We start from the raw sequence: 26,888 nt of genomic DNA, 5'->3' as shown, positions 1-26,888 counted from the left end.
AGACGTGATATGTATATTAATATATGTATTATGGAATATTATGGAATACATATCTTCCATAATATTCCATAATACATATATTAAAAAACAATGAGATCGTGTCATTTGTGACAACATTGTTGGACCTAGAGGGTATTATGCTAAGTGAAATAAGTCAGAGAAAGACAAATACTATATGATTTCACTTATTTGTGGAATTTAAAGAACAAAACAAACAAATAAAAAAAAGTAGAAACAGATCCATACATAAAGAGAACAAACTGTTGGTTACCAGAGGGGAGTGGGTGAGGGGATGGGCAAAGTGGGTAAAAGGTGTGGGAGGTACAGGCTCCCAGTTGCGAAATGAATAAGTCACAGGTATGAAAGGTACAGTATAGGGAATATAGTCAATGGTATTGTAATAACATTGTGTGGTGACAGATGGTAGTTACACTTGTAGTGAGCATAGCATAATGTATAGACATGCTGAATCACCATGTACTCCTGAAACTAATGTAACATTGTGTGTCAAATATACTTCAATAAAAGAAAGAAGGAAAGAAAGAAAGAAATGAAACAAAATGAAAAGAAAAGAAAAAACCTCCCAGATCTGCAGAGAGAAATGGTTCATGATGTTCAAAGAACCCAAAATAGACTGGACATCAAGAAGTCTTCATTGAGATATTTTGTAATTAAATTGTCAAAAGTCAAAGACAGAATATTGAAAGCGACAAGAGAAAAGCAACTTATCACATAGAAGGGAACCCAATAAGACTATCAGTAGATTTCTCAGCAGAAACTTTGCAAGATAGGAGAGAGTAAGATGATATGGTCAAAGGGCTGAAAAAAAAAAAAAAAAGTCCACCAAGAATACTATAACTAGCAAGCCTGGCTTTCAGAAATGAAAGAGAGATAGTTTCCCATTCAAACAAAAGTGGAGGAAGTTCATTCCCTCTAGACCTGGTAGGTATAAAAGGACCCTAATTAGCAACATGAACACATATGAAAGTATAAAACTCACTGGTAAAGGAAAGTATATAGTTAGATTTAGAATACCATCATACTGTAATTGTGGTGTGTAAATCTATTTTATCCCTTGTATAAAGATTAAAAGACAAAAGCATTAAAATAATTATAGCTAAGTTGATTAAGCATCTGCTTTTGGCTCAGGTCATGATCCCAGGGTCCTGGGATTGAGTCTTATGTCGGGCTCTCTGCTCAGCAGGGAGCTTGCTTCTCCCTCTCCTCCCTACCTGTGCTCTTTCTCACTATCTCTGTCTCTCCCTCTCTCAAATAAATAAAATCTTTAAAAAAAAGTAATTATAGCTACAGTAATTTATTAATGGATACACAATATAAAAGGTGTAAATTGTGACATAAATTATGTAAAAATATGGAAGGGAGAGAAATAAAAGTATAGAGGTTTTGTATGCTTATATTAAAATTAAGTTGCTACCAACTTAAAATAGACTGTTATAAAAAGATGTATCATGGAAGCTTAATATGGTAATCACAAAGAAAAATATCTGTAGTACATATATAAAAGAGAAAGATAAAGGAATCAAAGAAAACTACAAAATTATCAAATCACAAAGGAAAACAAGAAAAGAGCAGAGGAACTACAAAAGAGTCAGAAGACAGTTAACAAAATGATGATAGTAATTCCTTAACTGTTAGTAATGATTTTAAATGTAAATGTATTAAATTCTCAAATCAAAATACAGGGTGACTGATGGGTAAGAAAACAAGACCCAGCTATATGTTGTCTACAAGAAACTCACATAGCTGAAAGTGAAGGGATGAAAAAAGATATTTCATGCAAATAGTAACCAAAAAAGAGCCTGGGTGGCTGTATTTATATCAGACAAAGTAGACTTTAAGTCAAAACTGTCACAAGAGACAAATAAGTTTCAAAGAATGATGAAAAGGTTATAAATACCCTAAATAGATATTAACAGAAAAGAAAGGAGAAATCAGTAGAATTACAATAATACTAGGAGACTTTAATACCCCACTTTCAACAATCGCTAGATCATCCAGACAGAAAATCAATATGGAAACTGCAGACTTGAACAACACCATGGACTAAATGGGCCTATCAGGCATGTATAAGACATTTCATACAATAGCGGGAGAATATACATTCTTCTTAGAGTTATACAGATCATTCTCCAAAATAGATCATATGTTAGGTTACAAAACAAGTCTTAACAAATATAAGAAGATCAAAGTTGTGTCATGTATCTTCCCTGATTGAAATAAATGAAACTAGAAATCAGAGGAGGAGAATTGGAAAATGCACAAACATGTGGAAATTAAATAACATATTCTTGAACAATAAATAATGGCTCAAAGAAGAAATCAAGAATGAAAGAAATATCCTGAGGCAAACAAAAATGGAAATATGACATACCAAAATTTATGGGATACAGCAAAAGCATTTCTAAGAGGGAAGTTTATAGTAATAAATACCTTCATTAAGAAAAAAGAAAGATCGCAAATAAACAATCAAACTTTGTACTTCAAAGAACTAGAAAAAAAAAAGAGAACAAACTAAACAGGAGGAATGATATAACAAAAATCAGAGCAGAAAATAAGAGAAATAATGAATAGGAAAGCAATTAAAAAGTTCAATGAAACTAAGAGTTGGTTTTTGAAAAGTTAAAATTGACAAACCAGCTAGACTAAGAAAAGAGGCAAATAAAAATATAAATGGAAGTGAAGACATTCCAATTGATACTACAGAAATACGAAGACAGAAATGAGTCTATGATGAATGAATCATGAAGATACAGAAAGTTTGAACAAATTAATAACAAGAAAGGACATGGAATCTGTACTCAAGGCCTCCCTTCCCCATGTTCATCTGTTTTTTTTTTCTTAAATTTCAATTCTCAAATGAGTGAAATTGTATGATATTTGTCTTTCTCTGACTGACTTATTTCACTTAGCGTAATACCCTCTAGTTCCATCCACATCATTGCAAATGGCAAGATTTCATTCTTTTTGAGGGCTGAGTAGTATTCCATTGTGTGTGTGTGTGTGTGTGTGTGTGTGTGTGTGTGTGTGTGTACACCACATCTTTATCCATTTGTCTGATTCTTTCCATATTTTGGCTATTGTGGACATTGTGCCGTTATTTTTTCAGATTAGTCAGCCATCCAAAACCTGTGGAACCAGTTCCTTTCATTAAATCTCTCCATTGAAATACCTAGTGTGGGTTCTGTTTTCCTGACTGGATCCTAGACAGATATAAGAGTAGATCTCAGCACACACAACTTGAGAGGGAACTATTACTCAGGAATCCGGGCAAGGAAGTAGTCGGTCAAGAGATAGCTACAGTTACTGTGCATGTCTCTGTGAGTCTCTGAACTGGTTTCCTTGTCTATTGTAATTGGAATAAAGATAACTACTTCCTGTTAATTTACCAGAAGAGGAACCTGTACAGAACCCCGAAAGGAGTGTGATTTCAAGTTACAGAAACCCACCTGACATAGTTTAAAGAACACATGGGAACACATTAGAAGGATGCAGAGTGTCTTATGGGATCCAAAAGAGGCATGGTGACCTTGGGAAGACCTTAGGATTGGGAACTAGAAAACGGTCAGGATTCTCACTTGCTTTTGCATTTTCTGCATGTCACATTGACTTCATTCTTTTCTTCCGCAGACCATCTTTCCTTGCACTGATGGTCCATGTTATGCAGAGAAATCACCCCTTACTGTTTTAGAGTCCATAGCTCCTCTTTCCATGAAACTAGCCTACACTGGACTTGCAACCCCTTGCTCCAATTTCAAATGTTATGAAACAGTTTCTTGCAATCTATGGAGTAGAATTCAAAAAACAACTTGAATCAGCTGTCTAATCCTGGTCCTTTCAATGATGGCCATGGAAGTGGAGATTATGTAATATAAACACAGATTCTGGTAGTCCAGCCCTTTAAGGGAGGGGCCATACTGAGGTCATTGTGGGTTGAGCAGACCTATAAGTATTTACTATCTTGGGCCTTGGGAGCGTTGGTAAAACTTGGCATGGGGGCCATGACCAGATGTAAGTCTTTAATCCTAGACAGACTAGCCAGATCCTCCCACCTCTGACTGGGATTGATTCTAACAAGGTGGGGGAGGGGATTGAGACTGAGTTGACAGGTGAGGATCCAGAGGCCTCCACTGGAGGGAGTGGGAAGGATGCAGACTCAAGACCCATTTCTCCATCCTCCTTTGCCAGATGTCAAGTATATTCCAGCTTTCTCATGGGGGAAAAAAATTCTACCTCTAAGCCTCATTCTGTTGAAGAACGGTCATCCCCGTAGGCTAAGTGAAGAAAGAGAGGCTGGAAGGACTTGATCTGCATTCTCAGAGCCTGCTGACATCCCACGGGGTGATCTTCTGCACGCTCCATTACCATCTGGCCACTCCCCGAACCCTCTGTTGGTCTGGGGATGCTTTGCCTATTTTTTCCCGTTTATTTTGTTGGCCTCAAATCTCTTAAATATTTAAAATAAAAAGCATTTAGTGCAACTGCATGACCTTTGGGGAAGACCAATGGATGGAGGCTCAAGAGAGATGGGTTTGATGTGCGCTTTCCCTTCCTGTGTTGTGTGACCTCAGACAAGTCACTTAATGGTGCTGAGACTGAGCCATCAGACAAGGGAGCTAGGCTGGTTGACCTCCACAGCTCTTTGCAGCTTACAGTGCACCTGAGGTCAGGGTAGAAGGACTTGCCCTTGCATTCTGTTGCATGGGTCCCCAAACTGAAGCTTGCCCCACTGGCTGTGAGGACGCTGGCCAGAGGCCACTGCAGGATTCTGATGGAGCCTGGCTTGGTACTAGTGGTTCCTCTCGGGGCGTGAAGGTCCCTGGAGAATGCAGACTCCATCCAGAAGACTAGCATCTGAGCCTTTCCAGAAGCACACAAGGATTACATTGAATCAGGATCTGGTCTTTATCTTGAAAGGCAATTTGAACACTACTGGACGTTCCAAACTGGACTTGTACATGGAAAAATAACATTGGCGCTATAAATTCCTTTCTGCTTTGAAATATGTTGTGTATTAGAAACAGAGAGGTGGTGTTTATGGTGTAACTCAGGGCAATGGGATGCAGTTATGCATTGAGAGCTGAATGATAGGACATGAAGCAAACAAAGTCTCTAAAGTGAGATGTTTTAGAAGATAAAATAATATTTAATAATCACATAGCGGCTCCTTCCCAAGAGGAGCTCACAGATATTAACCCTTCAGACTTCCCAATGCCCTCGAGACACATGAGGAAAGGAGGATGAATCCCTAAAAGCAAGACACACATAACCAAAAATCCTTTGATTTTCCAAGTTTCTTGGATCCGTAACAGGACAGTCCGTGCAAATTATGTTGTTTCTCTCCCAGACGCTGGAAAAGCCCCAGCCCGGAAGTGAGGCAGCTGAGGGTCTTCTGATTTCACGAGGCCGGTTATCATTATGTATAAGATGGTTGCTCCAAACTGGGTCTTAGCGTGAAAGCATTGCACCGCTGCTCCAAGTCCACTGCGTCTGAAGCAGTGCACATTCGTGTATGAGGAGGGGGGCTGTTTTCATGCAGCGCCGGCAGGGCTATGGTACCAGGGGGAGCAGGTGGGATGCAGGGCAGACACAAAGCAGAACTTCCGACACCATGTGTTGATACGCACTCAGGCTGTCGAGAGATCCTGCTCCCTGGGGACACTTAAAAGTAGGTTGCTTTCTTATCTGACAAGCACAGCTTAGGTGTCCAGGCTCTAGCCTGGAGGAGCGTCACATTCCAAGGAGGAGGCTGTGAGCGTCCTTGTTTTAGACGCCCTTCTGGTAGCCCTGACTCTCCTTGGGGAATGGAAGCCGGGCTACACTTCTGAGTTTTCTCTTCTGAGTTTTTTCTCCATGCATCTCAGAATTTCTGCCCAGGCGAGGGTTTGTTGTTCTTGCTCCGCAGTGCAGAAGGAACTGGAAGAACCACCAGGCGGACAGGGAGAGCAGATAACCTCGTTCACTAGAGTCGGCACCCAGCGAGTTTAGAAGCTCTGAGGTCTGTCGCTGTGCCAAATGGACGGAAGGAGCAGTGAGACACGGCAGACGTGGATTCAAACTCGGGTTCTGCCGTTCACCAGCAAAAACCCTCAAGGAAATGACTCCTTCCCCGAGCTTCGTTCTCCTTATTTGTAAAGTGAGGATATTAATATCTGCCCTGAGTACATACTGGGGCTGTCTGAGGATCAGATGAAGTCATGTCTGTTGCTCCAACCGTGAACTATTATGTGCGGCATTGTTAACAACACAGGCAGGGAAGAGCCTTCCTTTGGCCGTTAACCTCAACTTCCTCTTCACTGGACGAGACAGAGTGATTTTGTTTTTTTAAATTTCTCCTTTCTTTCCTAGTGGCTATGCTAAGAAACAGTGACACAAAGGTGGGCTTCAGGGGAAAAAAGGATGGGAAGGAAAATGATGTAGGTGATCCCCCAGGTGGATAATAAGACTTCCGTCCCTGAAAAACTGAGAATTGACTCCTCCTTCCCTCTTCCTTCCTTCCATCCTTCCTTCCAGAGAGAGCATGAGCGGGGGTGGGGTGGGGAGGGGCAGAGGGAGAGAGAATCTTAAGCAGGCTCCACGCTCAGCACAGAGCCTGATGCGGGGCTCGCTCTCACAACCCCGAAATCCTGACCTGAGTGGAAATCAAGAGTTGGACACTCTACCGACTGATCCACCCAGGCGCCCCAAGAGAACCCACTCTTTCTCGTCCTCCCTGCATCTGACAATGCACACACGTCTTCTGGCTTCCCCCGCTATGACCTTGGGCACATTAACTTTTTTGTGCCTTAGTTTCCTTGTAAAGAAATCATAGTACAGGGACACCTGGGTGACTCAGTGGGTTAAAGCCTCTGCCTTCGGCTCAGGTCATGATCCCAGGGTCCTGGGATCGAGCCCTGCATTGGGCTCTCTGCTCAGTAGGGAGCCTGCTTCCCCCTATCTCTGCCTACCTCTCTGCCTACTTATGATCTCTCTCTGTCAAATAAATAAATAAAATCTTTTTTTTTTTTTTTAAAGAAATCATAGTACACCTCCCACCCCCACTGCTGCCGCTTCATAAAGTTCTCATGAGAAATGTAAAGAGAAAGTTCTTAGAAGAGTGCCTGGCATATAGTAAAAACGCAACAAATTATTCTCCCCCGTTTTCATTTGATCCTGACGACCCTGCGAGTTGTCAGTTGGTGTCATTCCCCATCTCACAGATGGAAAGATTAGTGATTTGTCCCAGGTCAGGCGTTTGAACTTGGATCATCGTTTACTAATGTCTGTCACAGAAGAGCAGCGTCTGGTAGCCTGTAGGGTTAGGACCCAGCCCCGCAAAGGAAAAAATTTCTTCGGGTTAAGATGGTCTTTGAGGGGCGCCTGGGTGGCTCAGTGGGTTAAGCTGCTGCCTTCGGCTCAGGTCATGATCTCAGGGTCCTGGGATCGAGTCCCACATCGGGCTCTCTGCTCAGCAAGAAGCCTGCTTCCCTCTCTCTCTCTCTCTCTGCCTTCCTCTCCGTCTACTTGTGATCTCTCTCTGTCAAATAAATAAATAAAATCTTTAAAAAAAAAAAAAAAAGATGGTCTTTGAAAGACCTTCAAATCACTCACCAAGACAGTATTCATGGACGCAGCTTCATAGGATAAATCTTAAGCACAAATAAGATTCTCAAATAATGAGCTAAACTTAGGGGGGGAAAAAAAAAGGAAACTCTCTCTGCAGCTGATCTGCAGCTATCCAGACATTCAGACCATTCTGCTTTAAAGAAAGCCCAAGTATTTCTATTGCCTCCAAGATTTCTACCGTATTGACTTAAAAAATTAAGCTTTTATACCTTCATATATGGCAGTGGGTTGGTCTATTGTGCACAGATTAACCAGTAATAAGACATCTCATTTTAAGGATTAGGTTCTAAAATCGGTACTTAAATACCATGTGACTCCATTGTATATAGTGTTCTCTGGTATTGGTTGATGAAGTACAATACTTTAAACCCAGGGATTGTCAGGCTTTGTTAATTACCGGTGCTGCAGATACTTCGACCTGTCTACTAATGTATGACACCCTTTTTCTGAGAACTGACCCCCTTGTGAGCGGGATGGAGCGGTATTCATATGTCATGACCCATGGCCCTCCAGCTTAGAAATAGAGGATGTGAGTACAAGAAACACACCTGACTAATCATATTCGTCCTCTCAAGGTTCTGGATCTGGGCTTCAATAAAACTAGTCATTCTCTCCTATTCATTTAAAATAAAGAGCTATACGGGCACCTGGGTGGCTCAGTGGGTTAAGCTTCTGCCTTTGGCTCAGGGCATCATCTCAGGGTCTTGGGATCAAGTCCCGCATCAGGCTCCTGCTCAGGGGAGAGCCTGCTTCTCCCTCTCCCTCTGCCCTTCCCTCCTGCTTGTGCTCTGTCTCTCTGTCTCTCTCTCTCTCTCTCTCTCAAATAAATAAATAAATAAATAAATAAATAAATAAAATCTTATAAAAATAAAGTAAGGAGCTATACATTTGAGAGCTAAAGCATCATTTTAGGGTAACCATCTTCAATAGCATGTGAAAAGAATCAGAAAACGCTGATCTCCTGAAAAAAAAAATAAGTTAAAGGAAGATGTATACAGATAAGCAGGAGAGAGAAAGGTGAGGAGAGAAAGAGGTTAACTAGGAATTAAGTTACAGGGGGCTAACTTGTTGCTTTTAATTCCTTGTGAAGTTTAAATGTAGCAGTTGGGTTTGCTTTCTGTTAATACTCCTATAGTCTTGTAAGATGTGTGTGTGTGTACGTGTGTATCTTTAAACTAAACTAGTGACACTCCTTACTTACATCTTCTATTTTATTTTCTAAAGCAGCACAAAGGTGTCCAACCCTTGGCCATTTGGAAGCAGGAATACCATAGTTATTTCAATTTTTAACACTTGTATTTACTTCAACCTTGGCTTGTAGACTAGAAAAGATCTTGAAAAGTCCTCTTGTGCATTTCCTTACTTCTAATTAATACTGCATCTTGCCATTCCAGATAGATCTCTCCTATTTTTAGTAAAGTCCAGGTAGCGGAATCTATACTGTTCGGCAGTAATTCATTTTTAGTGTAAAACAGCCCTCGTAACTAGGATGCATGACCTTCCCGTGCAACATAAGTAATTCTGATTGCAATGACTCATGCTTCCCCAGCCAAACCAGGGGGCAAAATCTGTTCACACAAGAGTAAAAAAATGGTATTTCTGCACATCTGTTCCCACAATTTTAAGAATTTCAGCCTTACTTAAAACTCTATCAAATAGTTCTGAGAGTCTCCAAGAATTTTTTTCTGTGTATTCCATGAATTACCCCTCTCAGCTTTGAAGTGGCATGTGCCTTTGCCTTCCTTCAGCTGTGACTTCCTGTAGCGATGGCTGTCAGGCCTGAGGAAACACCCCTTCTCCTCCAACCTGAAGAACAATCCTCCAGAAAAGGAGGCTTCAATCTGATAATTCCTCTTAATGCTTTAAATGTCCCCCAAATACTTTGGTAAAACATCACTTTCAGCTTTTCCTTGCCCCCCCCCTTTTTTTGATAACATCTTAGAGTTCAAGGTTAGAGCCCATATTTGGCTGAGAATAACCTGAGCAATAGACATGCTATTTTCCTTAGAGCTCCTCCTTACTTTTGACACAGCTCTGTTGCATTGGGGACTGTCTTTCGTCTCTTGGTGCTCTCTTCACTCAGAGAATTAATTCTTCCCAGGAGTCTGCTTGGCCTGCAGGCCAATAGACATTTGACAGAGCTGCCCATCCTTCCTCAACACGGACTGCTGTGTGTCTGGGTTCTGGAATCAACGTCACTGGCTCAAGCTAGAATCCTAGTTAGACACACCTGGACAAAAAATCCTGCCAAGTACCTTGGACACTGGTGATTGGGGATACATCCTTATAGGTAGTTCTTCTTTATTAGGGTCCCGATTTATGAAATTATTACACTGTTTTCCATTCGACCTGTGGTCTCACCACATCTGTGAAATTATAGGTCATCCTATGGGTGCGTTCTTTATGGTAATGCCAAAGACGGAAGCTACTATAGACAGAGTTATTTGGGGAGGATTCTAGGATCATTTCTATAACCAGATGTCTGGAGTTGTCTCAGTCATGCACCCAGTCAAGGGCCCATAAATGCTCAGTATACATTTACTGAGTTGAGTCGAGTGTCCTGGCCTGAGTCACCCTCAGACCTGATCTCAGATTTTCAAAGTTAATTGAAGAGCTTCCTTACGAGGTTGACCTTGCCTCGTTGTAAAATAGCCCTGGTTCTAGTTTTTTCCTCTTAGGTCTTGTTTTCCGCCCTTGATCCTCTCTGTGGCTGCCCTCTGAGTCACCTCCAGTTTCTCCATGTCTTTTCTATGTGAGGCACAGCCACGAACAGCCACCTTCTGACTGAGTATAGTAGCGTGGTGAGGACCTACCATGGACAGCTTGGCTCTTCCTGGCCATTCCAGTGGAGGTCTTTTCCGTCCCCATCCCTCTTACGAATTATCTCCAGCTCCACACTTTCTGGGGGAATGTCCTTCCATGGTTCTCTTCCCCTCTCCTTTTCCTGGGTGCCTCTCTTCTCACTCATCTTGGGGGCTATGCAATCCCAGAGTGGCTACCTATGCACCAGCAGACAAGAGATGGTCATAGCTCGAGAGCCCAGAGGAAGGCAGTCTCTCTGGTAGGGGGCCGTCTCTCAAGGGTGGGTTAGGTCTTCATCACCTCTCTGTTGCCACCTTCCTTCCTCCACGGATCTCCCAACCTTGAGTCTCTGCTTTGCTCACAGACAACCAGGATCTCCGGGGTGACCCAAGCCTGGGTTTGGTCAGAAGTGATCCAGGCTCGGAAGGGTTAAGGACAGGAGCCTTGATGGATGGAGAAGATTATTAGGTATCATTGAGGGAGCCGAGGAAGGGCTTTTCCTTGTGGCCTACAGTCCCCTTTCACATGATCTCTAGCTCTGGCCACTGACAGGAGAGGGGGGAAAAAAAGAGGAAAAAGGAAAAAAAAAGGTTTTCAAAATAATTTTTAAAGTCTTTTTACATGCTTGTGTTTTCATCTAGCCCCACAAATCCCAGACAGCAGTAGACCTTCAGAGGCAACAACCCATTGGGGATTGAATGGAAAAGTAGGAATCCTAGACCCCCAAACTGTCCAGTTTCTTTGGTGGAGAGGGAGTGGGGAGAGGGATTAAGTCAGATCTTTTTGGGGGAGGGCTCAGCTCTGGGCTCTCATGGATAAAACACTGAAGATCAACTCCATGTGTGTGACCCGACTGTCCTGGAAACTTCAACTGGAAGAGAATCCAAACCTTAAGTTGTACTTATAACTTCAGCCCAAGTAAGAAAAACGAGGTTGGGGGGGGCACAGGGTGGGGACCAAGTCTTGGGTGGTGGGGGAGGGCTTGGGGATGGATGCGGTGGGGACAAAGCGGAAGAGAGCTATGTCTTTAATTCTGTCCTATGGTTATACATATTTTTTCTTCTATGAATGGGTTTTGCTGTAAATTATAGCTTTGCCCGTGGTCCCTTGGGTCAAAAGAAATAGTCTCTAAACAGAAAACAGCTCTGATTGGTGACTTTCCTTCTTCCCTCCCCAACCCCCTTCCTAATTGAAACCAAATGTGCAATATATTGGATCCCTGGCGCTCTCCCAGGAATCCTCAGAATGTGAGGTTTCTCTCAAAGCATCTTGCATCAGCCTGTGGATGTATGCCTACCGCCGGGCTCCTTCACCGGCAAAGTGGAAAAAGAAGAGTTTCACAACAAATTCTTTTTTTTGGGGGGGAGGGTTGGGGGGACGTAGTGGATTATAACTCTGTGTTCTTCTTTCCAAATCTGGGTACTCCTGGATGCACGTAAGTTATGTTTTTGTTTTTCTTTCCTTTTTTTTTTCTTTTCTGAAAACGAAAGCTCTGAATATGCTTCTGATGTCTCGAGAAAAGTTTTAAAAAGGAGGCAGAAGGGGGTTTCAAGGCAGCGAAGAAGAGTAGGGAATGGGGTACCATAGACTTGAGAAATCTAAGATCTCACGTTTTTTGGGGGGTGGGGGAGCGTCCTGGACTTAACATTTACGGAAGGAAGAATAAAGAACACTAAACCCAAGAAGACGGGAGCAAAACAGGAATCCGTACAGCTGCAAGATCCAACAAACAGCGTTAGCAGGGTCGAACAGTTGGCAGGCGGGACAGGCCGATTGCAGAACTGATCTCCTTGGGCTCAGAGGAAGCGGAGCGGGGGAGCTGGGGTTTTAGGTGTTTAGCAGTGGTGTTGGAGGGTCCCGAGGCTTGGAGAGGACAATTTCTGTACTTTCGTTTTCCTCGCGGTGTCGCAAACTTCCTTGTGAGAAGGGCATCTTGGGGCGGAGGGTGCCTTCCCCGTGAGGTTTGGGGTGGCTGTGAGGGGCCCTGCGTGGAGGGGGCACTTCCCACCCTGCCTGGCTGGCCTGGGGTGCCTTTCCCTTTGTTATCCAACGACTTGGGACCGTTTGCAGTTGGGACCTTTGTGTCCTGGCTGAGGTTCAAGAGTCCCATCCAGGGAGAAAGAGAATTTTTCCAAGTGGCTGAGACTCTGGCCGGCCGGTGGTTTGAGGCGGGAGCCAGCCAGCGGGGAGGGGGTCAGCACCATTTTGCCGACTGTTTTGTGCATCCACTCCCTAGGGGAACAGGGAGTTGGAGCCCCGGGAAGAGCCCGAGAGATCCATCTGGCCCTTCATTCTGCAGACGTCGGAAATGGTAGCAAAGAGTTGACATGATCAGGGACGCACAGCGTGGTGGTGGGGCTCCAGTGGCGGGGCTGGAAATGAAACTGGGGCTTGCCTTGCTGCTAATCCAGTGCTCCTTCCACTCCCTGCCTCTACTTTCTTGTTCATTTCACGGCTGAGATAATGGAGACACTGTAATGAACAAGTCCCCGCAAAGACCTTGGTTATCTGACGGGAGGATGCGAATGGTGGCCCGTCAGCTCACAGCATCTCTGGTCAAACAGTGGAACTTTGAACAACGGGGCTCGGGGCGCCGAACCCTCCGCAGACAAAAATTCACGCATAACTTTAGACTCCGCCAAAACTTAACTACGAAGAGCCCGCTGTTGACCAGAGACCTTGCCGATAACAAGTAGTCGATTAGCACATGGGTTGTATGTTACATGTATGGATGTGTGTACATTAATGCTGTATTCCTACAATAAAGGAAGTTAGAGAGAAGAAAATTTTATCAAGAAAATCATAAGGAGGAGAAAAAAAAAACATTAGCAGTATTGTACTGTAGTTATTGGAAAAAAATCTGGATTAGCAGATCCACGCAGTTCAAACCCGTGTTTTTCGAGGGTCAACTCTCTTTGGTTGTGTGTGTGTGGAAAATAAAGCAGCAGACATCTGAGTACATACTGTGCACCAGGCTCCACGTTCAGGGTTTATATGCAATGTTTGATGAGTGGTCCCAGTTCTGGAAGACAGCTCGACTTTTATAAGGGAGAATATTACGGTTTAGCAGAGTGGAGTGAGTTACTCAAGGAAATGCAGCTAATCAGCTTGAAATTCATGTGTGCTTGACTCTAAAACCTAGCCCCCCCATTTTTTAAAAAGTCATTTGTATTTTATTTTTTTAAATTGAGGCCTACAGCGTAATGCCTGGATATTTGTATACATGGCCAAGTGATCAGCACACTGAGCTCGGTCACCGTCTGTCTCCTCACATGGTTACACAAGACCATCGTCTTCTTGCGATGAGAGCTAAAATCGGTGCTTCCCGGCTCAGGGCAGTCGTGCTCCCCTCGCTCCTCCACACATGCACTTGGTTATTTCCCAAGTCCATTTCCACGTTTCCCTCCATGAGCAGGAGGTGAGAGAGGCGGGCTGGGGGGTGGGGTAGCTCCAAGTGTCTCGCCGGGACCACGTCTGTGCACATGGTTAAGTATCTGGGTCCCAGAAGGGGGCTGCGAGTGGGCATCTCTGTGGACTGATTTCTGTGCCCCTGGAAATGCTTCCCTCTGTTACGCAAGAAGCCTGGGATTTAGCGTCCGAAGAACCAGGTTCAGCTTCTGGCTCTGCATTTTACTACCTGGCAGTGTGGCTTTCCCCTCCTGCACCTTGGCCTCTGTATTTATTACATGGGAATAATGGCAATACTTTCCAGCATCCTTGTTTGCAGAGATACTGGACACGAATGTGTTCTGGAGGCTGGGAAAGGCTGAACCCATACCGTGGGGATAATGACGAGCATTCTGAACACTGGGACGAAGCGTGGGGCAGCGTCTGCCATGCTGGCCAGAGCTGGTGCTGGCAGGAGGGCGGCTGCGTTTGGCTGTGTACACAACTCTGAAATGGGAGGCCCCAGTCCCCGCACCCATCTCCTTTGGATGGAAGCCATCCCTCGTCCCGGGGAATATTTCCAGGGTTTCTATCTGGAGCTCCCCTCTGGTGGCGTGGCTTGGCCGTCGCTCCTCACCCGAGGAAAGCAGCGGGGGCTGGAGGACCCCACGTTGTTCAGGCATCCCCTGCTTCGGTCCATAGCCTCTCTGACCAAGAGGGGTGTACAGTCAGGAGCCATCCCTTGGTTTCTCCTCAAAGGAGCTTTTGAGGAGCTTCGTGTCTTGCTGAGGGTAGATCCTTGACCCAAAACTTTCTTGTCCCGGGCAGGCCCACCTCACCCTGTCTTTTACCTCATGTTCCCCCTTCTGTGCCTGTAGTCAGAAGGAGAGCAGCTGCTCCTGGGGTTGGGGCTGGCAGGCCGGCAGGCAGCGGGGAGGCCCCTGCCTCTGCTTCGGGTTCAGATCTGTTTGCTTTATAAACACCAAAGGTAAGGGAAGCGGTGGAAGGTGTTTTCAGAATCTTTGACTAAGAATCCTCAAACTGAAACTCCCAGCAGCATCTGCCTCTGTGAGATAATAGAAAATATATGGACTGGTCTCTGCCCCCAGGTCTTGGCACAGGACTCATAAAATCCTCCTCGTTTTCTAAGTGATAGGAGCACTGGGGACATTTTTGTTCCTGTCTTTGGTCTCTGACTCTGGTTCCTGACACAGAGCTCCTTAACCCCTCAGAATTTCCTGGGTGATGCCAGTGTCCTTTGTTCTAGCAAGTTGACTCCAGGTAGGCTCCTGGAGGGGGCCGGTCACCAGAAAGACTGAGCCCTGATTAGAAGCCTGGAATTTTCAGTCCCACCTGCTGTCCTCCAGGAAAGGGGGGGGGGAGAGGCTGGAGGGTGAGTTAATGACCCATCGTGCCTATGTGGTGAGGCTTCCATGAGGATCCCCGAAGCGTGTGGTTTGGGGAGCTTCCGGGTCAGTGAACTCGTCTATGTACTAGGAGGCTGGCACACCCCAGTCCCACAGGGACAGAGGCTCTTGTTCTCGGACCCCTCCCAGACCTCACCTATGTGTCTCTTCTTCCGGCTGTTCGTCTGTGCCTCTTATCATGTCCTTCCTTATATAATAAACTGGTAAGTGTAAGTAAGCGTTTCCCTGAGTTCTGGGAGCTGTTCGAACAAATGATCAAATCCAAGGAGGTGCTGGTGGGAACCTCTGATCTGTAGCCAAGTCAGACCGACATTGCTGACCTACTGTTTGCAATTGATGTCTGCATCAGGAGGGGGCGGTCTTGTGGGACTGAGCCCTTCACCTGTGGGGTCTGAACCAACTCCAGGTGGTTTGTGTTGGAGTTTCTGGGTGTGGAAAACACACAGAGTTGGTGTCAGGAGGATTGTGAGTGCACACATGGAGGAAACAGAGTTTTTCCTTGACGATGTCTGAGCACAGACTGGGAGCATCTTCCAAAGGAGCCCCATCACCCCCTGCTCTCCTCCAGAAGCCTGGGATTTAGCGTCCGAAGAACCAGGTTCAGCTTCTGGCTCTGCATTTTACTACCTGGCAGTGTGGCTTTCCCCTCCTGCACCTTGGCCTCTGTATTTATTACATGGGAATAATGGCAATACTTTCCAGCATCCTTGTTTGCAGAGATACTGGACACGATGAATTACCCATCACACATAAAGAAGATAGTTCAGACCTTTCCATTTGATTGCATTTCTAAAGGACACGCTAAAAAATGAGAGTGGTCACCCCCTCCCCTTTGGTTAACATCACACCATTTTAAATTAGCATTCATTCTCAGACACACTTCCCAACCTCCTTTATGAGATCCACCGTCAGGAACTTTACATCACCCACACCTCAAACACGCAACCCAAACACATGTCTCACTGGCATCCAGAAAGCTCACACCCATCTAAAAATGGACCTCCACAGCCATGCTGAAGTCCCGTGCCAACTCACATAAATGGTGACCATCCGAGCACAGACACACTGGGTTCTTTATGTCCCTCGCCCTGTTGGAAGCCATGCACCATATGAATCGACTCTCTCCCAGCGATGACGACTCAGTCCAGAAATGTGCCCAACATCTCCAGGCATCCAAGAGCATCTCTGAGTTCAGCGACCATCCACAGCAAGGGCTGCTTCCCAGTAAATTAGAAACCTCAGAGGAACTCACAGACCTCCAGACCCATTCTGTCAGAATATCTCCCGCTGGGGACTGGGAACCAGTACTTTGAAGTGTTCCCAAAGTGGTTCTACTGTGAACCTTTCTTGGTAAAGATCCACGTCTGTCGCCTCAGCCGCTCCTCGGCACGGATGAAGGGCAGGCTGGGGAGAGAAACCAGCCTGGACCACATCCCCTTCGGCCGTGGTCCTATGAAGAATTTAACTCTTAGTGCTTCCCTTCTCTGGTTGGCACACCACCCACCTGTTGCTCTCTGTGAGCTTCCTGCAGACCTCCTCATGATATCTATAGCCTTGCTTTTCCCCTGAGGTGGAAGCTTGTCCAGGCCTCCACTCTCTCCAGTGTAAAGTCACACAGACCTGACTTCCAATCCCAGCCCGAGCTCACCCACTCTGGGACCCTGCACAAACTGCTCAAAGTCCCGAAATCTCAGTTTCCGACTCAGTGAAACCAGGGTTATCATTCCCATTTAACGGCCATTACAGACACCACCTGGGTGCACTCAGCATGGTGTTGCACATGTAGTTACTAGACGAGGTCTATGTGGATGATTTATATATATATTTTTAAAGATTTTATTTATTTCTTTGACACAGAGAGGGATCACAAGTAGGCAGAGAGAGAGGGAGAAGCAGGCTCCCCGCCGAGCAGAGAGCCTGATGTGGGGCTCGATCCCAGGACCCCGAGATCACGACCTGAGCCGAAGGCAGAGGCTTAAACCACTGAGCCACCCAGGCGCCCCTGGATGATTTATATTAATGGTTCAGTGTGGCTGCTTGGTCCTCCTTGTTTTCCCATGACCCATTCCTCAGTGAACAGTGTTCACCTGCCCAAGTCCACTTCTGCCAGCAATACCACCCGAAGTGCTCTCGCAGTGCACAGGACATGGGTTCAAGTTCTGGCTTGGCCACCACTTACTAGCCGTGTCACCGGGACAAGATACCCAACCTCCTTGGATATCCTTTTTCTCATCTCTTGGGTTTTTAGGAGAAACAGGGGCCATTAGATAGGCAGGGAGGCCAGCGCAAAGCCTCACAGCCTCCGAAAAAGTGAATGTTCAGTAAATGTGCCTCTCTTACTTGTTTTGACAGTATCATCGGGTCCTCACGGGCTACAGGCTCACCATGCGTGAACCTTGGGGACCTCTATCTTGGATTGATTCCTTTCATTTAAACACCTTGGTTAGGTCATGGATGTGATTTGCTGGAAATTGGCCTTTTTGGATTTGAAATAACAGCCATCATGACATCTCCTCACCCCTGACCTTCCCTCCCCCACTGTACCTTTACCGTTACCCAACCTTTTGCCAGCACTCGAGACACACCTGTACCCAATACCATCTTGTTACGGAGAACTGATCACAAGAGTGGATTACTTGGCTGGGGGTCTACAGGACACCAGAAGAGAAAAGAATGGGCAGTTTGGGGCAGGTAGGGAAGAAGGGATACTAGATGTTATCCATTGGGCAAGTTAATCCCATTATAGTGAAAAGGTTTAGAGGCCATTTCAATGAAAAGAGAATCCTACTACAATGAGAAGTATGAGTCACAGTGATGACTGCTGTTGTAACTGAATGCCAAAGGCATTCAGGAAAGGGTGGGATGAGTTAACAAAAGAGAAATTCATGTTTTGTGCTTCTCTGGAGTCCTCCAATAACAGACTGGTCCCACCAAGGTTTCCAAGCTGGAGGGACAATGGTGGGGCGGTGGGGGAGATGGGGGGAGGGCAAACTGGCCTTGGCTTGTTCATGTTCATCTATTTTCCCCTCCTCCTCACATCCAAGTCTCAACCTCCCTTCTCCATCTGGCTACACTTCTCAGAAATTTCTTATCTGTTTCTCTCTGGTTGTTCTGGGTTCCCTTGGCAATTCCATTTTATTTGATTTGGTTTTATTCTATTCTGTGAGCATTTATTCACTGCCTATTAGTGTAAGACACTCTGTTTAACATTTTTAAATAACCGTAGCTTTATAAGGGAACTAAGATGTCTAGATGCCTCTCCGGGGACATTCACCAGAACACCCATAACCTAATGGCTAAAGTGATGGTCTCTCTCAACTTTCTCTGTCTCTTTTCATTTCATGTGTATGCCTTTGAATTTGTTGTGATTGAGCCTGTGTTATTCAGACATGACTTGGTTGAAAGTAATTCTCTTCTTATTTTGATTTCCTTTCTTATTTTTTCTTTCTGTCCTTTCTGTTTTGCAAGGAACTATTTGATGTTTCCAAGTTTCTGTAATTATCCAACCAATGGAGAATCCCAGCTTTTGGCAGGTCATATACTTTTTAGCTGGAATCTCACCTTGGCCTCCCAGCACTGAGAAAGATCATGTCTGACCCAGTCCAAGTGTCCCTGAATCCTGGAGGAGCAATGAAAAGCCAAAGAAGTTCTAAAATTGGCTAGGCTCACTCCAAAGCCCCTACGTTCAGCTGAGCTTCTCCTCAGCAGGGTCTGCCATGGGTCACTGATTTGTGGGTTGTGTTTTGTTCCTAGACAGACACCAAAGAAATGTCGAAGGAGTCCCTTGGACCTACTGCTCAGAGGTTAATGCTACCTCAGTGTGGTGTGTGGGTTGAAGGGGAGGGCGTGTGAAGAATAGAACCTCATGTGCAAAAGGTAGTGAGGGAGAAGAAAACGTAGTAAGGTTTGGGTCCCAGCACCATCATTTTCCAGATTTTTGACCTTGGACCTCATCTGTCTCCCTCATGAGTTTTTATCCCCTCCTTTTTAGGTTCAGATGAAATAATGTGTAAGAAACTTTGTATACTGGGAAGTGCCATGCCTATGAAGATGGTAGGTGGCATGCCCCTTGGGATGCATTTCATGCGTAGCTAATCCAGCAGAATTTACTGGATGCAAGATTATCTTTAGGGTCTTCATGGCTTAGGCAGCCAAAAGTAAATTGAGATGGGAGATGGATTAAAAAGAAGAATGAAGAGTATGTGAAAGAGAGTTAATGCCTACAATTTGAAAGTCAAGGAGTAGTAAAGGGGGGGGGTTGCTGTTTTTCTAAATAAACATGTGAGTATATATAATTTTGATAAAAATACGTCTTAAATACAAAATAATTCTTTTGCCATATATCCATATGTGTGTAAATTTAAAGTTTATTGCTTGTATCTTGATTATAAATTTTTATGTAGTCATAAAAAATGATGGGCAAGTAAATTTTTTTTTCATTTCTTCTTTTAAAAATTTGAACACTTTATGAATTCAGAATAATCAAACAATTAAAATCTTGGCGAGCTCTCATATCAAAGAGAAGCAGTTTCTCACTGAGGTAATGTCTTTACTCCAATGGACCTGATTTTTCAAAAAAATCAGATTTTTTATCCATTATCAGTTTTACAGCATTCTGGGAAGCTCTGTTATAACTCTGTTTTTGCTGAATTCATTTATTTATTTCTTAGCAAATAGTTATTATGTGTTGGCTCTCTGCTAGGTGCTATTCTAGGTCTTAGTAATCAAGAAGACCAATAAGATTTTAGATGTTTATGATCATTCATTACCTTGACAATCACTCCTTTACAGTCTATGGAGCAATAGTATGAATTCAGACAAAATTCAACTTGGAAAACTGGTATCCAGGATTTGGTTAATAAGATTTTACTGTTTAAATTTTCACTGTAATTCAAAAATAGTTCTTGTGCAGTGGGTATCAGCAGAGTCAGATGTTATAAAAAATAAGATACAAAGTTTGATATTTTCTTTTTTTAATTAATAGGCTTTATATTTTAGAGCAATTTTAGCTTTACAGAAAAAGTGAGAAGAAAGCACAGAGTTCCCACACACTCCCTTTCCCTTTGCACATCTTGTATTAGTATTACATTTCACTTTTCAATCAATCACTCAATAAGTATTTATTAAACATCCACCATATGTTCTGTGCTAGTTATGATGGAGGTAGAAAGGAATAAATCATATTTATACCCCTCAAGTTGTTTATAATGTTGTATATCTACAGGTTGGAGTCCCTCATTCATTAAAAAATTTTTCATCGTGCACTTAGTGCCTGCCTGATTCAGGCTAAGGTTTAGTATAACGCCTGGACATAGTAGACATCAATAATTATCTGTTGAATATATGAAAAATGAGAATGAAGGATCTAGAAGTAGAAGACATTGTCCCTGTCCTTAGGAGCTTGGGGAACAACGGACACCTATGACAGGGACTAGTGAAAATTTCAAAAATAGGTAGATAGTCCTGGATCTCAGTAAAGGTGACATTGGTGTCGGCAAATAAGACATAAGCCGATCAGCCACAGTCCCAGCTTCTTTACTGGGATTGTCTTCCTAACCAGAGGAATACAGAGCTTAAGAGGAGCGGTGAAGGTTACTAAGTTGCTGGCCCTTGTCCTTGAGGACATATGCTCTTGAGATTCTGGGTAACAAACTGATCTGAAGAAGAGAGCAGTGGGAGTTACGTACACTCAAGAGCAGATAGTTGTTCCTAGGACCGAGGTAGTTCTACTTTAAGGATGTTTACATTGTGTAGAGTTTGTGAGGGAGAGAATGTTAAAGTAACATCACAGGAAATGAAATCGAAATCCTAATCCTAGTAAATCCCAGCAAGTTATTTTGTGGATATGGACAAACTGAGACTAAAGTTTATATAGAGAGGCAGGAGACCCGGAACAGCCAACTCAATACTGAAGGAAAAGAACAAAGACAACGGACAGCCGATTTCCAGGCTTACTCTGGAGTCACAGACAATGTGGTATAATAAAGCACTGTGGTGTTGGTGAGAGAACAGACAAGTAGACCAGTGGACCAGGATAGAGACCCCAGATAAATAGAGTCAACGGATCTTTGACAAAGGAGCAAAGGCAATGCAACGGAGAAAAGACAGTCTTCAATAAATAGTGCTAGAACAACTGGGCTCCTATGTGAGAAAGAAAATGAATAACTTGAGACATAGATCTTTCAGAAGAATTAACTCAAAATGAATCATGGACCTAAATGTAAGACACAAAACTAACAAAACTCTAGAAGATAATACAGAAGAAAGTCTAGGTGACCTTGGGTATGACAATGACTTTTTAGACACAACACTAGAGATGTGATTCTTTTTTTTTTTTAAATTTTAATTCCAGTTAGTTAACATATATATAATACCAATAACATATGTATAATACCAGTTTCAGGTGTGCAATATAATGACTTGACACTTCCATACATTACCCGGAGCTCATCACAACAAATGTGCTCCTTCATCCCCGTCACCTATCAAAGATGTGATTCTTGAAAGAATTGATAACCTGGGCTTCATTAAAATGAGAAATTGCTGCTCTGTGAAAGACAATGTCAAGACAATGAGAATACAAAACACAGACTGGCAGCAAATATTTGCAAAAAACAACATCTGATAAGGGATGGTTATCCAAAATATGAAGAGAACCCTTAAAATTCAGTGATAAGAAAAGGAACAATCTGATTAAAAAATGGGCAAAAGACATGAACAGACATCTCACTAAAGAACACAGATAGTAAATAAACATACAAAAAGATGTTCAATATAATGTCATTAGAAAATTTCAAATTCAAATTGGGATCATGATCTGAGCCAAAGGCAGACACTTAATGGACTGAGCCATCAGGTGCCCCATGATAAGCATTTCTATTTAAAAATTATTATTATTTAGGGGCGCCTGGGTGGCTCAGTGGGTTAAAGCCTCTGCCTTCGGCTCAGGTCATGATCCCGGGGTCCTGGGATCGAGCCCCGCATCGGGCTCTCTGTTCAGCGGGAAGCCTGCTTCTCCCTCTCTCTCTCTGCCTGCCTCTCTGCCTACTTGTGATTTCTGTCTGTCAAATAAATAAATAAAATCTTTAAAAAAAAATAAAAATTATTATTATTTAAAAATTGTTTTTATTCATCTGATAACTATTGCTATTATACCCTAACTTTAGTCACATCTTATTTATTAAAGATAATAGAGGCAAAATCCTTGCTATCAATTGTTAAAACGATTGTTAAAGACTAATTTAACAGGTTGTTAGCAGATATTTGGGAAATCTATTTGTCACATCATTCAAATTATAATAACTATCACCTGGAAGGATAGTCATTTGTTTTAACTAACGTAACATACAAATATTCTCACTTAAAATCATGGTGTGATAGAAAGAGTGAGATAGGCCAGGTTAAAAGAGTAAATTTTTCTTTTTTTAAAGATTTGATTTATTTGTTTGAGAGAAAGCTAGTGACCGAGAGAAATTGCAGGCTCGTGCGTGTGCGTGAACATGGGAGGGGAGGGGCAGAGGTAGAAGCAGATGCCCTGCTGAGTAGGGAACCCCATGTGGGGCTTGATCCCAGGACTCCAGAGTCATGATCTAAGACAAAGGCAGATGCTTAACTGACTGAGCCACCTAGATGCCCCAAGAGTAAGCCTTTTTTTTTTTTTTTAAGATTTTATTTATTTATTTGAGAGAGAGACAGTGAGAGAGAGCATGAGCGAGGAGAAGGTCAGAGAGAGAAGCAGACCCCCCACGTAGCCGGGAGCCCGATGCGGGACTCGATCCCGGGACTCCAGGATCATGACCTGAGCCGAATGCAGTCGTCCAACCAACTGAGCCACCCAGGCGTCCCAAGAGTAAGCCTTTTTTAAAGAAGTTTTAATTTAAATTCCAGTTAACAAACAGTGTAATATTAGATTCAGGTGTACACTATAGTGACTCAGAACTTCCACACAGCTCCCAGTGCCCTCCTTAATCCCCATCACCTGTTTTACCCATTGCTCCCACCCCCACCCCCTCTGGTGACCAGTAGTGTGTTCTTTGTAGTAAAGAGTCTGTTTCTTGGTTTTTCTTTCTCTCTTCCTCTTTTACACCCACCCCCAGCTTATTTGTTTTGTTTCTTAAACTCCACATGCGAGTGAAATCGTGTATTTGTCTTTTTCTGACTTATTTCACCTAGCATTATACTTTCTAGTTCTATCCACGTTATCGTAAATGGCAAGATTTCATTCTTTTTCATAGCTAAGAAGTATTCCATTGTATACATATACCACATCTTCTTTATTCATTCAGCAACCAATGGATATTTGGGCTGATTCAATAGTTTGGCCACTGTAGACAATGCTGCTATAAACATCGGGGTGCATGTGTCCCCTTGAATTAGTATTTTTGTATTCTTTGGGTAAATACTAGTAGTGCAATCGCTGGGTTGTACGGTAGCTCTAGTTTTAACTCTGTGAGGAACTTCCATACCGTTTTCCAGAGCGGCTACCCCAGTTTGCATTCCCACCAACAGCGCACAAGGGTTCCCTTTTCCCCATCCTCACCAACACGTTTCTTGTGTTGTTGATTTTAGCTATCCTGACAGGCGTGAGGTGATACCTCATTGTGGATTTGATTTGCATGTCCCTGATGATGAGTGATGTTGAGCATCTTTTCATGTCTGTTGGCCATCTGCATGTCTTCTTGGGAAAAGTGTCTATTCATGTCTTCTTCCCATTTTTAAATTGGATTATTCATTTTTGGGGTGTTGTATTTTTAATTTTAACTGCTGCCTATTAGCACTCGGACTTCGCGCAAGTATATTTTAAACCTATCTGCATTTCAATGTTCTCTATAAAGGGCAATATGAAATTTCCCTACCTTCTAGTTCAATTACGTTGCTGTCCGTACCTGCACCCAATCCCCCAGTTTCACTTTTATAGCTAAGTCTTCAATCACTACAGTGTCCCTGTGGTTCTCACCCAATCACATGTGCTCTGAATATCTTCCTCTGTCCTCTCTGTGTGCTCAATTCTGCCCTTCTCTAAAGGCCAGCTTGGGTTTCAGATCCTCTGGCCAACTCAGATCTTGCTTCTTGGAATCCCAGTTCTTTTGGTCACAATCACATCTAGCAAGGAACATGAATTAGGCAATCTCTATAACTCACCTCGTAGCATAATCTGTAAGTATTTGCTGAGTTCTCCATATATAGTCTATTAAGGTCTTATGATTTGCCTAGCATGGTGTTATTTGTTGCTGGGAAATTCTTCAAGGGCTGTAATTGAAGCCTCATCTACTGTAGTCTTTGAGGGTGTAAAGGAACTCAGTAGATTTCACTTATTTTGTTATTCTGTAAGATCAGGATGTCCAGAGGGCCAGGTTATGGAGAAATGCTGTAAGCACTGGGCTTGTTATCAGAAGGACTGGGCTCAGTTTCTGCTTCTAATGAGCTGTGAAAACTGAAGAAATGAACTAGTTAATGTCTTCATGAGTACAGATGAGGAGGAATAAACTCACATGTGAACACTTGGTACCCTGGGCATATGATGTACACAGGGCTAATTTTTATAAAAGAGCAATAAGTAGAGAATGGTTATTCCCAGAGACTCATCAGGTTTCAGGATACGGCACCAGGTTAGGCTTCTCCTGGCTTGATGATGGGCAGAGCTGGTGTCTTTGTTCTGACCATGCTGCTTCTTCTCTCATGGGTTTGCTCAGACCTCTGGGAATAGAAGTGCTTACCTTTCACCTTCCCCTGCCTTACTAATGCTCAGTCTTCCCTGAAACCCCTTTCATTTAAAAAATTATTTAAAAATTCTCATTTGAACATTTAGTGTCATGTAAACAGCAAATTAACTCTTGCTTATTATCATGTTTGGAGGTGAAAAAAATTTTAAACATTTTTTTTAAATTTTTTTTTAAATTTTTTCAGCATAACAGTATTCATTATTTTTGCACCACACCCAGTGCTCCATGCAATCCGTGCCCTCTACAATACCCACCACCTGGTGCCCCCAACCTCCCACCCCCCACCCCTTCAAAATTCTCAGATCGTTTTTCAGAGTCCATAGTCTCTCATGGTTCACCTCCCCTTCCAATTTCCCTCAACTCCCTTCTCCTCTCCATCTCCCCTTGTCCTCCATGCTATTTGTTATGCTCCACAAATAAGTGAAACCATATGATAATTGACTCTCTCTGCTTGACTTATTTCACTCAGCATCATCTCTTCCAGTCCCGTCCATGTTGCTACAAAACTTGGGAATTTTAAACATTTTGTTCAGCCATTCATTATCAAAGGGAAGTCAAGCTAGGATATACATTCTAGATTTATGTGGGCCCCTCAAAGGAGTGTGAAAAGTTACTTTCTAATCCCTTTGCTGTGCTTTTGGTGATAAAATTTGTTTTTGCAGGAGAGAAGGTGGTCAATGGTCTTCCTATTATCTCTTCACAATTTTCTGATGTTTCCTTGCCTCCCTCATTTTCATGACTAAAGGTGCTAACTTCAGTCCCTCTAACCAGGTCTATAGGCACTCCACTTTCTCCAGAGAAAAGTGGGGGTCCTTCTGTGCTGTATGCCTAGCTATAGGAAGTTCCAGCTCTAGGATCCCAGGTCTCCTGACTTTCATTTTCTAATTGATCTTGTAGTTGCCAGCATTTATGATAGATACTCAATCAAAGACAAGGTGTTTAAAGTTACCCTGTGAATCATACACAAACTTGAAATGATTGTACATTTCTGGATTATCCTATTCCTTGGAGGTTTGGGCCTTGAGCAGATAATCTGAGAGACAACAGGAGCATTGAAATAGGCAGAAAGTCTCATTTCCAGGTCCAGCTTCCCAAGTAGTATGGATCTTATAAGGAATTTCAGTGTTTAAGATCTAAGTCTTCTTTTGAGTTGGTCAGGGCAAGGGAAAGTCTGATGAAGAGTTTGACACTTTATAAATGGCCTCACATTGGTCATCTGCAGACTATGCGTAACACACGAGTCCTGGTTTTGAGGGAGATGGTGCATGTGAAAAATCTAGATACACTTACGATGTTACTTTGCACAAAGGTGATTAAGGTTGGAGCTGGGTACCTCCCAGTTTCTTTTGAAAATAAGCCGATATTCTGTTTTCCAGAGAAGTGTTGAAAAAGTCATAATGAAGAAAATGGAAACTTTATTGAATGTTCTTACACTTAATGCTATATTTTAGTGGTGTTTTTTGTAACGAAGTACTTGCTGCGGGGGAGTGGGGAAGGTGCTATGACTTCAGTGTTTGGAGCCTCTAAGGTTCTTAATCCAGCCCTTTGTAGGAGCGTAAGCCGGAACTGTCCTCCCGGATTTGTCTCAAATTTACCCAGCCACAGTCCTCAGGGCTGTTGGAGAAGTACTTATGGAACTATTCAAAAATACATCCAGGGGTGCCTGGGTGGCTCAGTCAGTTAAGCGTCTGCCTTCGGCTCAGGTCATGACCCCAGGGTCCTGGGATTGAGCCCCAGATCAGATCGGGCTCCCTGCTCAGCAGGGAGTCTGCTTCTCCCTCTCCCTCTGCCCCTCCCCCTGCTCGCTCACTCTCTCTGTGTCTCTCAAATATATAAGTAAATAAATAATCTTAAAAACAACAGCAACAACATAACCCAAATGCGCATTCACATCCGGCCCTATGATGAGGTAATTCTAGTTTCCACT

At 43.4% G+C, this 26,888-nt stretch overlaps 1 protein-coding gene across 1 annotated transcript in view; it reads left to right on the top strand.

The window, feature by feature from the left end:
* Positions 1 to 11,721: 11,721 nt before the first annotated feature.
* The window catches only part of DDR2 (discoidin domain receptor tyrosine kinase 2), a 148,480-nt gene continuing 133,313 nt past the window's right edge, over positions 11,722 to 26,888 (top strand). The window contains exon 1 of the mRNA XM_047704534.1: positions 11,722 to 11,860. The gene's annotated coding sequence lies outside the window, so the exon portion shown is untranslated. The remainder of the gene's footprint in view (positions 11,861 to 26,888) is intronic.

This window comes from Lutra lutra, chromosome 15 (genome assembly GCF_902655055.1).
Source record: "Lutra lutra chromosome 15, mLutLut1.2, whole genome shotgun sequence".
Classification (NCBI taxonomy): Eukaryota; Metazoa; Chordata; class Mammalia; order Carnivora; family Mustelidae; genus Lutra; species Lutra lutra.
The sequence above is the reverse complement of the archived record's forward strand: the minus strand, read 5'-3'. Positions and strand labels throughout refer to the sequence as shown.